Below are 20,840 nucleotides of genomic sequence, written 5' to 3'. Positions count from 1 at the left end.
CTACCCGGCAACACAGGGCGTAAGGCCGGAGGGGGAGGGGACACACCCAGGACGGGACGCCAGTCCGTCGCAAGGCACCCCAAGCGGGACTCAAACCCCAGACCAACCGGAGAGTAGGACTGTGGTCCAACCCACTGCGCCACCGCACGCCCCCTCCCTCATTTACATTTTCATGTATTTATTTAGCAGAGTACGTCTTAGAGACGCAAGAGTGTATTTCACCTACAGACCGAAACATATAGACTTCTTCACATATTACGGTGCTTACTTGTATCCTTAACTGAAAATATCATGGTTATTTTTGAGCCCTTTGACACATTTTCATTCTTTTTTTTTTTCTTTTTAATGCTTGTTTTTTTATCATACCATTTTCTTCTCTGCATGCTGCTGTCCTTCTCAGTCTTTTTTCGGATGTTATATGGTTAATTATTATTTTCAGTTGAATATTACAACACATTTTGGCACTGTAGAAACACTTGTTATGAACCAGCTCTTTAATACAGATTCTAAGTGGGTGAAGGAAAACTAGGTATTCCTCCTTTGCTGATCCTTAAACACTGAAAGAAGCTTTAGCAGAGAGGAGAGAAACAGGGCATGAAATGGAGCCAGGAGAAATTTTAATTTACACCCAGTCCCTGATTTGAGAACAATTCAATTTTGTTTTTTTTTTTTCCTCACTTTTTCATACTCATTTAATTGTTGCTATTAAGCCTGATTTACGACCCATTCTTTTTTTTTTTTCCTATCAGGCAAATTTTAACAAACCTTTTTTGGGCATATTTCCAGAAACAAAATTGAAAGGCAAGGTGTATTGTAGGAAATGCATGCTGTTCATGTTGGTGTTCAGTAGACAAAAACAGACACAACAGAATGGTAAATTTCAAGGCGGTGTGATGTGGGTAAATTTGGGTATTGTCATCAGAACCTTGTGCATCTGTTGTGTTTCATATCATAACATGTATCTGTGACTACATGATTAAAATGTACACTGCTGAATGCAAAACATCCCAACAAAGGAAATCATAATAATGTGTCTGTAATAATTTCAAAGTCCTTTTGCAGGTTTCTTTCAATATGTGTGATAGGATAACAGATGGAGGTAACCCTCATTTTCCCTCAGAAACGGAAACATTTACTTTTCAGAGAGAATGCAGCTCCGAGTGCTTACAGGAGAGCATAGCCACAAGGGATGTCTGACTCCTCAGAATTGATGTGTTTTTCACAGAGAAAGATAACACAGCACGGAGGCAGCTCAGACAAATAACTGCTTCTCCATTAAAATAAAAAAATAACAAAGAATCACTCATGCTTACAAATGTCTGTGTTTTAATGAGCCCAGAAAGTACAGGTCTGAAGAAATTGTGATATGTGCAAGAAAAATTGCTATAAAGCTTGTACCTTCTCAGAACTCAATTGGCCTACAGAGTAGTTTTCTTTTCTATTTATGAAAATCTAAAGTTGATCATTGAGATACATATATGTATTTATATATTTACATTTAACTTCTTGAAGCTCATATACAATGTATGTGTGTATATTTCTGTGTCTTTGCGTGTAAACAGACACCCAGGAAGTTCTTCTTTTCTGTAGAAAGATTTTTCAAATATAACATTTAAAAAGTAGAGGAAGTCTGATTTGGAACTGACTTATGTGTGCATATTTTTGCATAATTTATTGTTTATGGTTTGCATACAGAACTCATTACACTATCATGCTGTAGCCATGTTAAGTTGTAACTTCAGCTTTATTGATTCTCACAGTAACATGGGTGCAAAATCCATCATCATCATCACCCGAGTGAAATGTCTCATGTTGAAATGTCCAATGCACCATGTCAAGCAGACGGTCCATGGCTCAAGATTTATTGAAGTGAACAGGTTAGGTCTGTATGAATGGGAGGCCAGGGAAATAAATATAGAATCATGCAAATACTTAGTACTTCATTAACTTTTTATGGCATTACACATCACTGTTATTAACCTTTATCTAGCGGAGCCCTTTGCCCAAAGCAAATAATAATATTATATAAGCAACTTTATGTTGATTAACTGGTTTACACAGCATGGTATTCCTGTTGGGGTAATGCAGAATAAGTACCTTTAGCTAGGGTACTAAAAATCCAATCTTCAATTTCCAAAAACCAACAGGACTCTACAGTGCATGCTTCCTGTTATATTCTTCTAGCATAAAAAGATGGACTCAGACAACATTCACTGACACATTATTACAGTTGTGGTCCAAAACAGTTGAATCAATTCCAGATGCTGTAACAAATTAAGTATGGCACACTGAAAGCATAATTTGATCTTTGTAAAGCATAACTTTTATATTTCTGACTTTTTTTTCTTTTTCACAAAATCCCAAGACATACTGTGCATACTGGAACTAAACCAAGCAAAACCAGACACCCGTGTCACTGTGAAGCTTTGTTGCAAATTCAAGGCTTTAATAACAAATATTGTGGGGCTTAGAGAACAAGAAAGTAAATATCACTCAAATCATTTACATTTGTTCATCAAGCTGGCATTTTTCTCCAAAGAAACATACACAGTTGGGTAGTTTTACTAGTACAATTCACATTAAGTAAGCAAGGCTCAAAGTACTAGAAGCTGGAGGTTTGGATTTGAACCTAGAATAGCTGGGCTTAAAGGTAGGGTCAAAAACAGTGTCAACTGAAAGTTAATAATTTCCATTATTATAAAATATTTTCAATACTTCTACTATATGATTCTAATATTGACCCCCAAGACCCCCCATCTAATTTCTCTTTACATTAACAAGACAATATTTATATTAAATTTAGAGAAGGGAAATAGTACAAAACTGGGTCTCGTTGAAGTTTTTTTTTTTTTTTTTTTTTTCCAGAAGTTAAAAGATTTCTAGACGCCTCACTGAAAGTCCGATACAGAGCACAACGACCTGTCAGAGTGACAACCCGGGCTGACATGTGGTTTGTACAGAGTCGCACATCGCCTCGATGAAACAAATGGGGTCATTTTTTTTTTTATTTGCGCGTTTTCACGGTGGATTATGGTATCCGAAGGGCCAACACGTCAGTACTGACCAGGCGCCCGGTGTACACAAATCGTACTACAGCTAACTGCACTGTACACGTCTTCAGCGTCAGTTTTGCTCTAAAATTTAACTTAAAAGTTAAAGGTTGTGAATGTCATGCGGTCTGCCATTCTTCAGTTGAACTTTTTTTTTATCCCCAAGGAGCTTTTAATACTCCTCTGAAAGACCACCAAACGCATTTTCCAATTTTTTGGGAAAAAAAGACAGCATGATCATGATCTACTAAAACTGTGTTGTGATACGTTATACGACCTGGACATTTTGACATGTAAACCTCTTATCTCGACTATCCTAACCCAGTATTTTGAATTAAAACTCAGCAGGTCGTAGAAAATCAAGCAATCATTGCGTTCAGGTGAAAAAAAGTATTCCCACACACTTAACAACCATGATATTTTCACACCAACTCTTAAAGTTAATTATGCATGACCAATTTATTCCGAACCCTTCAAGTATAATCATGACAAACGATTTCACGGTCTTGTTTGTGAATAATTATTTTAATAGTAGTCAAAGTTTAAGTTCTGTCAAACGGGAGTTCATTAGAAATTCCATTTAAATGTTGTGTTTTAAACCCACAGTACTACAAGAAAATATACATTTTAAAACTTTCAAAAAGTGTCAGATAATTTTATTATCTAATACATTGCTTTACAGATTTAAAAAAGTGCATGATAAAAAGAAAGCTATACTAATTACGTGATTATTATATTTGGGTCGTACATGTTTTTTATTTTACTGACATAAAACTGATTAGAAATATTATTCAACGGTAATCATTTTTCGATAAGAAGAAAGGTGAATCCGCACATGGAGGAAGTTTACCGACTGTTTAGATTTTTTTATTCGTCTCTTGGTCTACCGTAATATACGATAAAAATGTGCACTATTTTCAGCGGCGGCTTCGGTATGCGGAGGATCGCTGAGTATGAAAGCAGAGCACCACCACGAGTATGGATGCGAGCGGATAGGTGTTTTAACGAGAGAAATGTGCTGGGAGTAAGCGATTGCGCTGATGTTAAACATCGTGTCTTCGTGGATTTAATTTAAGAGCTGTGCTGGAAAGGGGGGCGGGATTCCGTGCTTCCCACCGCTGGCCCTGCAGCGCCGAAGGACAGGAGTCGAGAGCGCTTCAGGGGGCGGTTTTGCGAAGGACGCTGCGAACTTGCCCAAGTAAGACTGCAAACGATCACTTGCGCTTTTTTTTTTTTTTTTTTTTTTTTCTTGTCATAAATGAAATGATACACGGTTGCCACACACTTGTGATACTGATTACCAGTGGTCGATGGCGTGCAAAGCAGCTAACATATATTTAAGGTCTGTTTACTAAGAAGAGTATTTTTCCCCGTGTGTGAAGTGTCTCTGACAAACCTTGATTTTTCAATAGACAATATGAATATGAATATCGCGTCTTTTTAGTACGTCAATGAATGTAAAACAGACAGAAAGCTTATCTTAAGGAATGAGTTAATTTATATATTATCATTCTGACTGCTGGGAAAGTTAGTGGATTTTTATTTGCTCTTTAACAGCAGTACTGTTTTCATCCTGTTTCATAAGGATTTTTGTACAGTGTTCGCGTGTTGAACTGTAACAATTTTCTGCTTTCGCAATTTTCAGAGTCATGTTAAAAAAAAAAAGAAAAGAGAAAAAAAGTTTCTGTGTTGGAGACACTGATTTCGACCTTCTAAAATCTGTTGATTTCTCTATAAATGGCAGTATTTATGTTTGTTTTTGCTTGGCAATGTGCCTATCAGCGTCAGATTCCAAACATTTTTTGTTTAACATTCTGTTTTACTGACACTGAACTAGCATTTGCTGTATCTCTCATCCATCCATCCATCCCTCCATCAGTTTTTTTTTTTTTTTTATCTGTCCATCTATTCAGCTTTCATCAACCCATCTGTCTATGAATCTTTTATTTAATCCACTGTGCCTCTTTTTCTTGCTATGTAGGAATATAGGATCCTCTCCATTGTCCCACACTGGCTGCGTTATTCCTTGGCAGTTTGACCTCCAGTTAACCAAATCAAATTCTAATTCTTAATTCCCAGGAATTTGTGTGTGTTTGCACTTTTCCAAGTTTTTTTTCCTTTTTTTTTTTTTTTTAAAATCTTTTTCTTACCATGGTAGTCAAATGCACTAGACCACTGTTTATTCCTTGCAAAAAAATGACCACACTGATTTATTGTGGTATTTGCAATCAAAAAACAGAGTGGGCTGCGGATCAAATCAAACATTACTTTTTAAACCTGGTATATTAGTTTGAAGTGTTATCCAGTGTCTTTAGTTTAATTTGAAACTTTAATGAATGGATTGCTCAGTTTTTCCACCAGTTAAGTATATGTTCAGCTGCTGAATGATCTGTGTTAAATAAGAGAGCTGACATTGTATACTGCTGCTTTTATTGATACCTGATGAATAGCTTGTGTCTGAGTATTTCATAAAATTTTCAGTGGAATATTTAGCTCTTTTATCCGGCTGTGCTGTTTAAGTGTTTAATAGCAGTGCCATTCTGGAGACTCTTAGTATAGTCTGCATTCTCAGAATTGCCTGCATCCTTTGCTAAAGTTTCCCAATGTATTTCATTTTTGCTCTTGTTTGTTGTTTTCAGACTACAGCTGGTGTTACCTGAAGTGTAGTTGCCATCAGGGTTTCAAAGCATTTTCTTGTAACAGTGATCCTGCTCCACTTTCATTTTATTTTGAATAAAGATAAAAATTGTTGGTTATCTTGGGGTTTGGCATGGCAGTTGAATTTTTTTTTAATTGTTTTTCTTTGAACATCAGATGATACTACTGAAATTTCTGAGAAATTATTCAGCTGAAGCAAAAGGTGGCTATAAGGAGAAACACTGGTAATCTATTCTTCTGACTGAAGTGTTTATGAAAAGCAATTACTGTCAAATATTTCTTGGGGAAAAATAGAACAATAGCAACAGAATATCTCAAGCAGGCAGTGCTGTTAGGGCTATAGCTTTGTAAATTGAGTCCCAAATTCAAATTTGGTCAATGTATGTTGCATAAATAGATTATTAAACATTGTGATTCAGCTTAGACAAAGATATCAAATGTTACTAACAACAATAATATGAAAGCAGTGACTTATGACAATCTTGGACAACTGGTAGTGTGGTGGTCAGCATTGCTGCTTTCTGATCAGAAGGTTGCAGGTTTGCCTCCCACCTCCAGCTTCAGCACCCTTGAGTGAGGCACTTACTCTAAATTGCTTCAGTAAAATTGCCCAGCTGTGTAAATGAGTAAATAATTGCTGGTAGGTAAACATTGTAAGCTACTTTGGAGGGACATGTCACCTAAATGAATAAATGTGTTTTGAATTTCAAAATGTTTAAAGAATTTATCAGAGAAAAAATTTATGTTGATTGTGTAAACTTTGATGTCACTAAAGCTTTTTCCGTCTTAAGAGAGTGTTAAATTCACTCACTCGTTAACTGTTTTATCTTTATTAGTGTTGCAACATTTTGCAGCCTATCCCCAAATCATTAGGTTTGGAGGAGTGCACCCTGAACAGGACATCAGTCTGTTGCAGGGTACCCACATACACACACACACACACACACACACACTATTGGCTGTTTAGCATCATCAGCTCACCTAAAAGCCATGTCTTTGGACTGTGGGAGGAAACCAGAGCAAACCCAGACAGACATGGGGAGAACACTCAAACTCTGCACAGACTGCTCCACCTTTTGGCCCTGAATGTTAAATTGTACCCAAAATATACTCCACAATAAAGGATTTTTAAGATGTCTTTCCCTGGTATGTCAAAATTAATTTCCTGCTGGTTTCAGTAGTCCCCCCCCCCCCCCCCATCTCTGTTCACTTAGATGTTTTCATTAGTAAAAGTCATTTTGACCATATTACCCCAGGGTTAATATTATGACCAGATAATTGGAAAGTAAGGTATCTAACCTAAATTGCTCTAGTAAAATTTATCCAGCTGTATAAATGGTCAAATAACTAAGTGGCTTAACATTGTAAGTCACTATGGAGAAAAGCATCAGCTAAATAAACGTTCATGTAAATGTACAGCTATGGCTTACATTACTGAGTGAAACAGATGTGGTCAGTGTTGTATTGTCGTGAGTGAAATCTGATGGTGTCCAGGTTTTCATTCTCTTCTATAAAGTCCCAGTGATAGTGGATATGTGCTCGTAGGGTTGGATGGTGGCACAGGAGGTAGTGCTGGTGTCTCACAGCACCAGGCCTGTGCACTTAGATGTAGGTTTAAATGTGCAATGTTGTACTATTGGTTGTGTAGGCTTCCTCCCACAGTCCAAAGATATGTGTTTCAGGGGAATTGGTGACTCTTGATTTGCCTGTGGAGTGAATGTGTTATGTTGCTCTGCTGTATGAATGGTTTGAGGAGAATTTGGTGTACCTAATATGATGCACCACCAAAATACAAGTTAATAAATATTGTTCATCACTTTGCAGGAACACAAAAATGGCATGTATTTAGGGTTCAGCAGTCTCCTGAAAATCAGTCTCCTCTCTGACTCCTACAAGTACTCCGTAACCTCGCTGAAAATTACTGTTGGTGACACTCCTGGTGGGGGGGGAGAAAAAAATCATCAGCAAGTAATTTATTTATATATCCACTTTTTTTTAAAGGAAAGTAGAATGGGTGCATGCATTAATATGGCGAATCAGTTCTGGAAAGGGGAAGGTCCGTACAAATTGTGCATCCGCTGAGATCCTAAAGACACTATACACCACAACGGAGGAGGTCAGCTGAGTGGTGGAGGTGGTGCTCCAAATCGGTGCTTGCCTTGGCTTTTGTTGCCGTGTACTGCAGTACTGGGAGCTGAGTGAGCAACGTATGCAGTAAGAATATGTGTGGTTTGAAACCCACATTTTGCTAACAAGACAGTGAGGCAATGCGGAGGTGAAAAGCTGGACAAAGTGCGTTCTCAGCTCCAGCTGTGACGGATTCAGTCTAGTTAAACTAAAATGATCATCAAACCCTCCTCCAATCCCCCAACACAGTGAATCGCAAAGTTGGTGGTTTATAGAAAAAAAACTGCCTAACTTGCTGATATTAGCCCCTCACAGAGATTTGCAGTTAGAGCCATTGCTGGCAGGTGGCACTGAAGACGCCCATGTTGTCAGATCAAAGGAGGAGGACGTCTTCTACAACAGGGTCCTCCAGTCTGCAGCACGGTTGTGTTTATTCCTCTTAATTTGTCCTGAGTGCTAAATGGGTCCTCTTCACTTCTCCACGGCTGCAGTTTGTCTCGTGGTCGAAAAAGGACCTTTTCCCCTCCCCCACCTCGTTGAAAGGCACCCTCTGGTTCAGATCTTTGTGTAAGTGCTAAGTGCTTCCTGTTACAAGGCCTTGTGGGGAGATGCATCTGACAGGTTTTCAGAGGGCTTCACCTGAGACCTCCGCTGCACCGCTCTGCAGGAGGCACCCATCATATTAAGCCCTACTTTTACGAGAAGCATTTAATTTTAGCTTGCCCGCGTCCAAAACTGCTGATACACACAGCAAGGACCGTCGTCCAGGTTAGAGTTTCCCATTAGTCTCATCTCACCCCGCACCCGCCACAGTGAGCCTTGGAGCAAGAGCAGCTGTCCGTCTCGCAGAGTTATTGACCGCTCAGTCAGGTGGGCTGGCAGCCGAATTGGCGGATCGCTCCAGACGGATCCCATTGCTGTTGAAACGCAGCCAGGCCCCAGAGGATCCTCTGTGAAAGCAATCTTTACCTCCCGACCTTCGCGGATGGGGTTTGCTCTTAACCACGGCGCCTTCGGTTTCTGAGGTGACTCGAATTATGGACCCAGGCCAGATGCAGAGCAGCATGGTGCACAAAGTAAACCAAATGGACTGATCAGGTTCCCCAGACTTTGATTCCATTGTATTGCCGAGCTGCTGCGGTGCACATCGTGATATGCTAACGTATGTCTTCTCTTCCTGGGCTTCTTCAAATCTGACAGCACTGTCATATAGCTGTTACCACAACAAAACAACTGTCAGCAGGCTCTTGGGATGTGGTTCAGTTGTTGTCATTATGACAAGAGTGCAAAGTTTAAAATACTTTTGCTTTGCATCGGGCAGCAGCCTCTTTGGCTTCTTGCCCCCTCACTAGATTGAACTGACCTTCAGGCTTTCATCCCCTCTCCCCCTTTTTCTTGTCCGTGCCCAGAGTGCAGCTTGTAAAGTGTAATTATCAGCTAGAGATCCCAGACCGATCACAAAAGGAGCTGGCATAAACCCACCCCTCCCCTTGGCTCTTCATACCAGTTATAACTTTTGCAAACTTTTCCGCCACTATTCATGGCAGAAAGCAGGTCATGTATGCAGAGTGCGCTTTCTTAATAACACATGCTTTTTTTTTTTTTTTTTTGTTTTTTCCTTTTATGGAGCTTTGATTCATACAGACAGTAAAAAGGAAAAAGTCATGACTTCAAATATTTTTGAATTCTATTTCCAAGTTTAAAGCTCCTGTGTTGGGTGACTTTAATATCACATTATTGTGTCCAAACAATGCATTGCTAAACTTTAGGCACTGTGATGGTTAAAAGCAAGAGTAAGGGCAGGCCTTGTTGTTACAGTCTTCAAGAAGATATTTAACCTAAAAGTTCTTAAGTTACAAAAAGGTATGCATTGGTAGAGTGGGATTTGCTTTGGCTAAAAGTGTCAGCTTAGTAGCGGAATAATAATAATTGCTTTGTTTGGTTCCTTTTGATCCTCTGTGTGCAAATGTGTAAGATTATGTGTAGGAGAAACTAAAAACATCAGCTAACAAAACAGAGTATGACCTTCCTTAGTTTTCAACCCCCTAAGAATAATGCAGCAAAAAACTGTTGTTTTTTTTTAAATGTTTTAATATGACAAAGTCAATGATTAATGTAATTCCAGTATGGTATATGCATAATCTGGAAGATCAATGTAAAATCTGCAAATATTTTTGAAGGGTGGTGCTCAGCTCTGGATGATCTCAACACCCTTTCAATCACCTTCAAGGTGACTTGAAAAAATTACTTTTTACTAGGAGAAAATGGTAAAAAATGAAGTGCAACAATGTACTCGCGTCTTTGAGCCCCAGGTGTAACAGTGTTATTTTACCCATTCCTTGGGTGAAATGGCTTGTGTCAATATTGAATCATGTGTTTCTTACCAAAACTGAAGTTATAGTCTGTTAATTGCTCTAAATAAGGGTTCGTGCCAAGCAGGTAAGCAGACATAATGTAATAACTACAGAGCGTAATCACTGACATCATTGCTTATAGCATGTATGATGAGTGATAAAGGTGCTGCACGGGAGAGAGGGAGGTAGAGGAAGTGGAGTGCCAATATACCTATGGTGGTGGTGTGTGTGTGTTTGTCTGTGAGAAGAGAATTGAGTCAATTTTTTGAAGGGATGGGCATTGAGATTTTTTTTTTTTTTTTTTTTTTTTTTGCTAAATGCTATTAATCCTTTAGCTTTTGTGTAAGAACAGTGAGCCCTGGGCAAGAAGGGTACGGCCCTCGCCTTTTTATGAGTCATGTTCCCCTAATCACCAGGCATCTGCGGGAAGACAGCAGCTGCTACTTATATATTACGCAAAAGGCTAGGAAGAGGCTGAGGGGGTTATGATGCCTGTGACACAAAAGAGGATAATGGGAGCACTGAATGAAAGGTAAAATAAGGGCTCAGGAGAAAAATTGCTATATTAGGCTCCTCAGTGAATGGACTGTGAAAAGATGGGGATGTTTGTGAATTACCTTCTTTCAGTTTTTGTCTCCATATCCATTTTCTGTGCCTACTCTCTTTTTAACAAATGTCTAAAATTTACCATGTGAATTATGAGACTGCAAATGGGTCTTCAACTATGCTAGCAGGTGGAAATCTCTGGCGGTGTAGGATAGAGATTGGTGGGCTTTTAGTGCTTCTAAATGGTGGGTGGACATATCATAGTTGGGGAATGGATTGGGAGCTCAGACGTTGAACTAACTGCACTTGATATGTGCCAACATTGTATGCCCTTTGAGTTTTACTACGCCATTTTCTTGCTAATGCGAATCCTGTGTGTGGCATTATCTGTACTAGAGTTCTGAGACGTCAAACAGGACACTCCAGAGTGCTTATTGTGGTCATTTTGGTACAGATACTCTTTCCAGTTGAGCTATCACTGCTATTTTTGTTTCTCTGCAGTTCACTATTTGCACCCTTGAGCTTATCTGGGGTGGTTTAAACCTATCACAGTAGTATTCCAGTATTGTATCAGTCTGATGACTACTTTGCTATATGTATGCTTTTGTAGCCTCATGCGGTTTCCTTTGGGGTCAATAAAATAGGTCATGAAAGGTCGTATATTACATTAAATTTCTAGTACTTGTATACTTGGTCAGTAATGTATCTTATCTCTCTAGATCATTTTATTGAATTTACAGGTAAACACGGAATAGCTGAAGTATGTATTTATTGTTCATGTGTGATTGGTTTTTTTTTCCTTGTGTGAAATTGTGCTGCAGACACCTAATCAATCCAAGTTTTCTGCTGTATAGATCTCGATTGTCTGTATGACTTTAAATGAGTAAAAAAGGGTGACATTTGTTACAACAGTTACATGGAGATGCGTGGAATAGGGATGCATCCCTTTCTGAAACGGCATACTCTCTGTAGAGCATTGCAGTGTTGACACACGGAAACCATTTATGCATCATTAATGACCTTCATCAAAGACTTTTGGCAGTGTACGGCAATTAGAGTCAATTCTGTGGCAAATTCCTTTCAGCTCTAAGTCTAGTGCTGTGTTCTCCAAAGAAAACTTCACCAATATGTGTTGATGAGATGTAATACTGGCATGCTGAAGAACTTCCTCTGTTGTTTTGTAGTCCTTTTCTCATTTCTTTGAGTTGCAAAATTTTGGAGGAAAGAATGCAGATGGGATAATAAACCTTTGAAAAAGATGCTGCCAAAGCTTCCTATGGTGGAAATGCATGGAATTGTATTCCATTTATGGACACGTGTATTCCACTAAGGTGTATTTCCGGCCTACAGAATCAGTCAGATTCAGTTTCTGTTCTGTTCTGGGTTGTTTTCTTATTGTAGCCAGGAGTTCCAGCATTAGTAACAAACTGACTTCTGTCTGCTGGGTAGGTTGCAATAACCAGCAGGGTTCTACCCAGTAGCTGCGCATTGCACTTGGTCCCATTCCGTCCTCATGCAAACTGCTGTCAATAGATACTGTATGCTGCTTAGCCTGGCTCATTGATTTATGGCAAACTCCTGGGACAGTGTGTGCAGTCAAGTGCAAGACTCAAATTTGGTACAGCTACACTAGAGGAGGAACCCTAGAAATTTTCCTGAGCACCGGTAGAAACCTGGAGAACACCTTGATCAGGATTTAGGGCTTCTCCCTGACGAGGACTCACCTGCCTGATCCTCATTGCAGACTTCTGCCACTAAGGCATACTTAACAAGGCCCTGTGCACATCTCTGTTTATTTATTCATTCATCTTATTTATTTATTTATTCATTCATTCCCCCAGTGCTTCAATGCAGAAAAGCTCTGCAGCGATAAATAATAATTGCAGGGAAAAGTAATGCAAATAAATAAATTGCCTATTCTGTCTCAGTATCCGAGAAGATAATCCTGATTAAGAGTGATGCAGCCCGCTGAGAAAGAGAGAGACCCACAATCGCAGGGAGATATTTCATGATTTGAAGATTAAGAGGGGGTGGGAGGGTTCTTTATTTTATTTATTTGTTTGTATATGCATATGTACTTGTGCCATGAGAGCTGCAGTTATTATGCTGGGGGGTGTAGGGGCTTTACCTGTCTGTAAAGCTGCTTTTGGCTATTAAACAGGAAGAAGGGATTTATGCTGGAGACGCAGCTGATGGAGGGACCGTCGCTTTTCCTCCTTGCACAGTGCTGAGATTAGAAGGAAGACTAATGACTCCCGTCTGTTCCCCTTTTATTAGACGCTTTACTTTTTCTCAGCATTTTGACCTTGTTCTGTGGCAGAATACCACCTCCCGGAGAATAATACCGTGCTTTATCTTCTCTCCTCGGGATTTGGGCAGCTCCAGAGGGAACAGACACAGCGGCACAAAAAAAAAAAAAAAAAAGAAAAAACTTTACTGGGTAATAAATCGCTGTTATCGAGGGCAAGTCTTTTCACAGTTCGATCAGTCGGGAGATAGCGTTGACAAATACAGGGTGAAGCTCGCGCAGGAGCGTTGATCCGTTGCCGCAGTCACTGAAATCTGGATTCAGAGTAACTTTTCAACTTTTTGGTAAACTGTGCATGTCCATTCTTGAGATGAAGGGCTGGTGCAATAGGAAGACAACTGAAAAAGAAGGTTCTTCACCAGCAATGGGAGGTGCTGCGACTGCCTTTGGCAGGTGTTCACTTCAGCACCATGGTGTGTAAAAAGATGATGCCTGCAGGCAAGAAAAAGTGGTGTACTGAATGTGAACCCATTTCCAGGAGATGCTCTTATAGCATATAGCATGATGAATGATGCACACTGCTAGTAGCACTGGGAGCCAAAGTACAGCAGATGATCAGTCACTCCTGTTCTATACGACTGACAAAGGAGAAGTTGTAATGGCCTATATTTGCATCTTCTTCATCAATGTGCACTCTGCGCTGTAATGCAATCTCTTGGAAATCATAAAGCCACTGAGCAGTATTTTGAAAAGCAATACTATAACATCTGGAAGATTACTGTCTCAGTTGCACATACTACACGCTTGCTGTGTCTAACAGTTTGATAAAATGGAAAACTGCTGCAGCTTATCAAAAAAAACACTTCTTTTGCCATACAACAGGTTTGTTATTCAGTACAACTGCATATTTTTACATCCATAATTGGTATTTTATGTACTGCCTATTATGTGTTTCACACTGTGCTTCTTTTATTGCAAATTCAAAAACTCTATATACACTGTAGAGTCAATATAAGGCGGATGGCGGGGTCCAAATGTCCATGCCGCATTATAAGTGAGTCCATGTTGTAACGAGTTTCCCATTTTGATGAAAGTTTAAGGAAGTTTAACTACAGCTTGCTTCCTAAAGAAGATTAATGAAAGTAATAGCAACCCTCCACACACGTGTGTGAGCAAAAATAAGTAACGAGGGAACAGCTGTTATAGCGTAATGGATAGAGTTGCTACCTTTGGATCCAAAAGGTCATACGTTTGATCCCCCACCTCTGGTTGTAGTACCTTTGAGCAAGATATTGGCCCTAAAATTACTCGGAGAAAGAGAAATTACACAGATGGGCAAATAATTGTAAATTTCTAACTGTAATTGTAACCTTAACCATGTTAATTGATTTGGAGACAAAAGTTAGCTAATTGAGTAAAGCACATGAATGACAAAAACATAGATCTACTAGGCATCCTTTGAAAAGTCTTTCATAAAAATGTCAACTTTTTTTTTCCATCATTGGTCTGTCTTGTACTAATCGCTATATTACATGAATTTACCTTTTGACTTTGGGAAATGCCAAGTTTTGAAACACGTGTAAAAGAATTGATCAAAAAATAGTTGGGGTCCAAGCTCTGACCTGTGATTCCACGTTGTATCGAGTCGCGGCATATCAGGTATACAATGTATTCCCTGCTTTCAGTCACATGGCAGTCTGAAATTATTATAACATTGATCATGGTAAATTAAGCTCACCACTGAAGGAGCAGATTGAAAGCAAACTTTCAGAAATAAATTCTATATACATGGAAATATGAATACAAGTCCTGAAATCAAATAACTTAAATAACATAGATATCCCTTAAACTATTGCAAATAGTGTTTCCCTTGTGCTTTTCAAATGGAGTCCAAAGATGACATTGACAGTGCAAAAATTACTCGCCCTTTAACGCATTTCATGCTACCAATTTTACAACTGGAAAAAATGGAAATCATTTTTCCTACAAATATTATAAAATATTTTGATGTTGGCATTGTCATATGTAAATATATAGAACAGGAATTTCAGTCAGGTGATCTCATTGAAGAGGGGTGCGGTGGCGTGGCAGGTTTGGCCTGTGCCTGCTCTCTGGTGGGTCTGGGGTTCGCATCCCGCTTGGGGTGCCTTGCGACGGACTGGCGTCCTGTCCTGGGTGTGTCCTCTCCCCCTCCAGCCCTACGCCCTGTGTTGCCGGGTTAGGCTCCGGCTTGCTGTGACTGTCTGGATAAGTGGTTTCTGTGTGTGTGAAAAGGGCAAATGGACAATATGTGCATTGCAGGTTCAGCTATATTATATGTACATCTACCTATTTGTCATGATGCCTGCCTCAAATGGTTTTCCAATGCACTCTTAACACTCTTGACAGACATGATGACAGATATAGAAATCAGATTAGAGTGCCTCTGTTGGTTTTCTTGCCCCTCATTGACCCCATGACACCTTCCAGCAAAATAAGACAGAGCTTTCTGTTAGACCAATGATAGGCTGTCAGTTAGGCATAGCAGTTCTGATTCTCAAACAGCTATTACAAGTACATCAATTTAACAGCTCAGGTGCATGTAAAACTCGGAAAATGATGTGCATCACCTCAAACATGAAATCAGTTTTGCTATAACTTAAAAACAGAGTTCCTCCATAGTCTATTGCTAAACTACTCAAAAAGATGGAGAACCCATTGGTGTCTTTTTGTTGAGCTCACCGTTTCATTTCACACCCCTTTGTAAAATTTTAGAAGGCAAATGCATTGTTGGCAGCCAGCTTTGTGTAGAAGACATAATTTCCCCTCTAAGTGAAGAGACTGGGCTGGCTGTAAAGAAAAGCCCTTTTCTACTGTAAATCACTGTACAGCCTTGTCTGGTGTGGATCTTAAAGGAAATGGGATGGAAATATTTGCCATTGAAACCTGTCTCATATTGTGCTCTTATAGAAAGAGGCAAGCTGTAAAAGTGATCTATTAGGCCCTTTCTCTTTGTTTGTCCATAAAGCTATCTGAATATTAAGAGGGAAAGGAGAAGAATGGAAAGTGTGAGAGGTACGTGTTCAGCAAGGATTCCTTGGGGAAATTAGACTGATTGTTCCAGACTATGGTGTCAGATTATTTATCCTACCATGAAAGTGTGGAATTGTCTTTTGTATTAAAGGTTATTGTGCAGCTGATGTGACAATATTGTGTTTAAACAAAGACAAGATTGGTTGGGAAGTAGGTCGTCCCCCTACCAGGCAGGTTCTTGGTTAGATCATCTTATTTGAAGATGTTGAAGCACTAATCGTATTTTCTAAATGGTGCCTCAACATCGCCATTTAGAAGTCTGAAAGATTGTAGTAGAAAAATGTGATTTTTCTTAACGTTCCAAACAATGGGAACTTGAACAACTGATGACTTTTGATATCCAGCTCTGCCACACGCACCAAGTCACATCAGTAGCAGAAGGTGCAGAAGGGCTTGGAAAGGGAGGTTCAGCACTGCAGCAAGAGAAGGAAGATATCACCGGGGTGTCATCAGGTTGCTTACCAACCGGAGTTGATAAGATAAGCCTATCGAATACAGTATATTGGCTAATGTAAACGAGAGAGTAATGAGACAACCACTTGTCTGACTGGAACAGAATGCCAAAGAGCAGTTTTCGTCACCCAGTTCTGTTAGAAAATTTTAGGCATTGCAGTCATTCTCATGTCAGTTATTTTCTTCCTACAAAGAGGTAATTTCATGCAAAGCACACCCTTTTGTTGTTGCCCCCCCCCCCCAAAAAATATTGTGCAACAAAAACGAAGCAACAGCTTGGCATCTGTTCACAGAAATTTGAGCAGCCACTTTAGTTCTTAGGGTTGTTTACTTTTTTTCTTTCTTTTGGCTCTTCAGTACCCTTAAGGCTGCTCTTGAACTGAAAACATAACTGGGTTCAACTTCATTGACCGTGTGGAATTTCAATGGAGCTGGATTTTATCCCAACAGTTTGAGCAGAGAGATTAACTGTCCAGGCATAATTGTTCTTTTGTGACTACAATGTAGACATAATGCTAGCACGGTATTTGACTGGCATCTTTGTCACTTGTATGTTTTTAGAACTGTTGGCTTGGTGTTATGTTCAGTGTGGCAGTGTTGTTCTGTTTATGTACAACAGTGAGATGACAGATAAAGAGAACAGAAAAGGGTAAAAATGTGGTGATGAATTTTAAAGATGTGCAACTTTCTTCTTTGCATGCAGTGGAAAATTGGTTTATATTACAATGTATTGTTGTTCCGTTTTCAATTATCCATGTGGAGCGAGAACTGATCGTTATCTTAGATGATGTGTTCTGTGATGGTAATGCTGTGATGGCAATGCTGTGGGGTGCTGCACTTTTGCTGATTTATCAGCGTGTCTTAATGTAGGAAGAGTGATTTGGGACTAACAACATGCTGTAGGTGCAAGGGAGATGCAGGGTGCCCTTATTCTGCTTTTGGCCCTCAATTACACTAATCCTGTGCAGTGGTCAAGGGATGTGGAAGATGTAAAATATTTGTCTGCAATTATGCATCACTGCCCCTCCAAAAATTGGAGGCAGTGAGGCTTTGTTGTCCCAGTTATAAAAGCCTCATTGGTATAACTGGTTCCCTTTAGCCCATTTCCTTAAAATGCATGCCTTTCCAACATTCCCAAAACCAAAGAAGGCATTATGCACATGACCAGCCATTCAAATATATTGCATATTTGATATTTTTAGGGCATCATTATTCAGTTAAGGCAGGGGTGGGTCACTGGCAGCTGTCCATCCAACAAATCCCACCTGCTGCTCCTGGCTGTACCCCCTGCCAGCTCAAAGTGTTTTGACTTCTTAGTAGAGAAAGTTATTACTAATGACCACGATGCCATGTTGAGAGCTGGCACAGTGTTTGCAAGACTTTAAATCAGTCCTGCATTTCCTAAGAAAATATTTTTGGTAGGTTTTATGAAAGTCCCCCCCCCCCCCCCCCCCCCCCCAGTTTTCCTCTTTCAAACTAGTGGCAAACATATTAATAATATTGTGATGCACTGGACTGTCCGGTCATTCCAGGATGTGGTCACTCGAGGTCCAGTGATACATGAATGAATTGTTGCTATATAAATATTAAACCAAAGTTGCAAATGTACAACAGTTAGTGTAGCCTCTGGTAAACAGTATATTAAGTAATAGACAAGGCAGCGATATGTTTATCTAAGGTGCTAATTGCTGCTGATCCTGCAGTGAATCAGTCAGGAGGGAGCTTCAGTGAATGGCAGGAGTGAACAGATATGGACCATCACAACTAGACTGGAGCTACTGCCTTGCATTTGGAGCACCTAGGTTTCAGTCCCACTTCCTGTTCTACTTCCCTTGATCAAGGGTACCCTGAATTGCTCTGGTAAAGATTATCCAGTTGTATAAATCTGAAAGTAGCTTACCATCTCAACTGAATAAATAAATGTAGGAGAAAAATAAAGGGAATTGCTTATCTCTCTCTATCCATCATTAAAGGGGGGCACGGTGCCATAGCAGGTAGCACTGCTGCCACGCAGTGCCTGGGCTGTAGGTTCAGTCTGTGAGGAGTTTGAATGCCCTCCTCTGGTTTTGTGGGTTTCCTCCCACAGTCTAAAGGCATGCAGTTCAGGTAATTTGGTGTCACTAATTTGCCTACAGTGTATAAATAGTTGAGCAAGTGTGTGTGGTGTCCAATCCAGAAAAGAAGTGACATCTGACTGAGACCTGTGTACCACCCCAGCCTTACACCCAATGATTCTCAGATAGGCTTGGGACTACTGTAACCCTGACCCAAGGCAAGCAGTTTGTCAAAGAACTTGAGTGTGTCCATTATTTAAGGTATACCAGTATTAGGACAAGATTGACTGAGCCTCTGTGTTTTTGTTCCCGGTCCTTTTAGCACATGACTTTGAATTAGTGATGGAGTCTTGACTATTTGGTGAATATTGTTTATTGTAGTACTGTGCTTTGTGTTTGCATTATTCACCACTTGTGTACACAGTTATTCAGGAAAGTCGGGATACCATTAGAAAGCTGCTTTTAATGTAACAGTTTTAATATGATTAAAATGTTATACTGTAATTACCTTTAAAATGGATTTTCAGCCAGTTTGCATCGTTTTTAAAAAGTGATGCTTTTTTTTTTTTCCCCCCAGCCTCTCACGAGTTGCACTTGATTGAAGCGGTTCTGCTAATTCATTCTGAGAGGGCTCGATTTGGAGGCGTTTTTTGGACGTCCTCTGATTTGTGCAATAAGCGGTGCTGTGAGCAGAACACTTAGTGAAGTGATTACTGTCCCACAGACCTGTGCATTTGGTCAGAAAATCCATTGTGGCATGCAGTGAAGCATGCAGGGGAGTAAAGCCAGGCCAACTTGCATGTTTAAGTCCATATTCCCATAAGGAGGAAAACAGCCCTTCTTCACTCCACCATAAACCAGAGAGTAAGCAAGATTCACCAAGCCATGCCGGGCTCATTAAAGAGCAGCTTCTGCTGCATAAATAAGTCTTGTTCTTGAAGCAGCTCTTGCAGCAAGTATCTTGCTTTATTCGGCTTTGATTGACCTGGCCAGCCGTCCCCATTGTTTTTATATTTCTGTCACCTACATTTTGTAAACAAGGAGGCAAAGGTGAAAAAATTAAATCATAAGTTATGTAAGACAGCTGAAGAGAAGAAAAAATTTTTTTCAGTATGAGGTCCAATGTGGAGTTCTCACAGGATAGCAAAAACTGTAAATGACTTTTGTTAGGTTTGTTAGCAGTTTGAAAATTTAAAAAGACATAACGTCAAATTGGGCTGCTTTACGCGGTTTATGCAAACCTCTGCTGCTGTATTTTAAGACTGTATGAAGTGCCTTTGAATTAACTTAGTGTTAGTCTGAGTGCATACAGTCTTCCTTTATCCTTTGCCATCATTCTGGCCTGCAAAGCAATGGTGAAGGGCATTGTTTTTGCCTCTGCAGCCCTGTTTTATGTTTAGACCATTCTCAAAGTCAATTCTGGGGGCTGGCTGTGAAATGAAGTGGTTATAAAACTGTGCCTGGGCATAAAGGGGCTCTGTGCATGGTGCTGTGTTTTGAGCCCTTATGGCAACACAGTGCTTCTCAGGCCCGGTCCTTGTGGGGCAGGAGTATGTGCGGCTTTTCCAGCTGTCTGCAAACCACCAGGAGTCCACTGTGCTGAAAGGCAGAGCTAAGTTGGTCCCTTTGGCCTAATAATTCCGTCAACAACATAATTAAGCAGGTAGGACCCAGCTTCCGCTACAGACCGCCAAGAACAAACCAGCAACCCTTGCTTCGAACCTAGTGACAATTTAATGCGAAAAGATCACGCTTTTCTCATGGTTTCTGAACAATGGGGATAATCCCTCCTTCCAACCTCAGTTGATGACTTTTTAATGGGTACCTTTACAGGAAGGTCAGAATTGTTGAGCTTTTCTTCTTTTCTGCCATCCATGTTGCCTGAAAGTCAAAAAAAAGCAAAAGTGTTGGCTGTTTTGGACTTTTTGTCCCCCGGTCACAATGTCTTAATGTGCTGATGTCCCAAGAGTGAGCTGTAAATTACAGCCCACTTCTGCTGTGCAAACAAAACACATTTAGCATAATTGCACCTCTCCTTAACTCCCTTCAAGGGTACATATTGATTTTTCTTTCTCCATTTTTTTCCACTTATTTTCAAATCTTTATTTCCTCTTGGCATTTTCTGTTTTTGCTCGATTCTACTCGCATCCGAGTTTGAAACTCTAGTGGAAAAATAGCAACAAGAGCAGAATTGGTGTACACACAAATAAATTTTATTTCGGTATACTTGAAGAGCAGGGGGTGTGGTGGCGCAGTGGGTTGGACCGGGTCCTGCTCT

The 20,840-nt window shown here is 40.0% G+C and overlaps 1 protein-coding gene across 6 annotated transcripts in view; it reads left to right on the top strand.

Moving 5' to 3' along the window:
• LOC114912536 (receptor-type tyrosine-protein phosphatase S-like) overlaps window positions 1-20,840 on the top strand; it is a 150,168-nt gene that overhangs the window by 49,265 nt on the left and 80,063 nt on the right. The window contains exons 1-2 of one of the 6 annotated variants that reach the window (XM_029259769.1): window positions 2,875-2,950; window positions 4,127-4,248. The exons of 3 other annotated variants lie outside the window; for them this stretch is intronic. The gene's annotated coding sequence lies outside the window, so the exon portion shown is untranslated. Of the gene's footprint in view, window positions 1-2,874; window positions 2,951-3,978; window positions 4,027-4,075; window positions 4,249-20,840 lie in introns of those variants that run through there. 2 more of the 6 variants (XM_029259768.1, XM_029259767.1) reach the window with 2 other exon arrangements.

Source organism: Scleropages formosus, chromosome 2, assembly GCF_900964775.1.
Source record: "Scleropages formosus chromosome 2, fSclFor1.1, whole genome shotgun sequence".
Taxonomy (NCBI): Eukaryota; Metazoa; Chordata; class Actinopteri; order Osteoglossiformes; family Osteoglossidae; genus Scleropages; species Scleropages formosus.
Note: the sequence above shows the minus strand (reverse complement) of the source record. Positions and strands in the feature narration are given on the sequence as shown.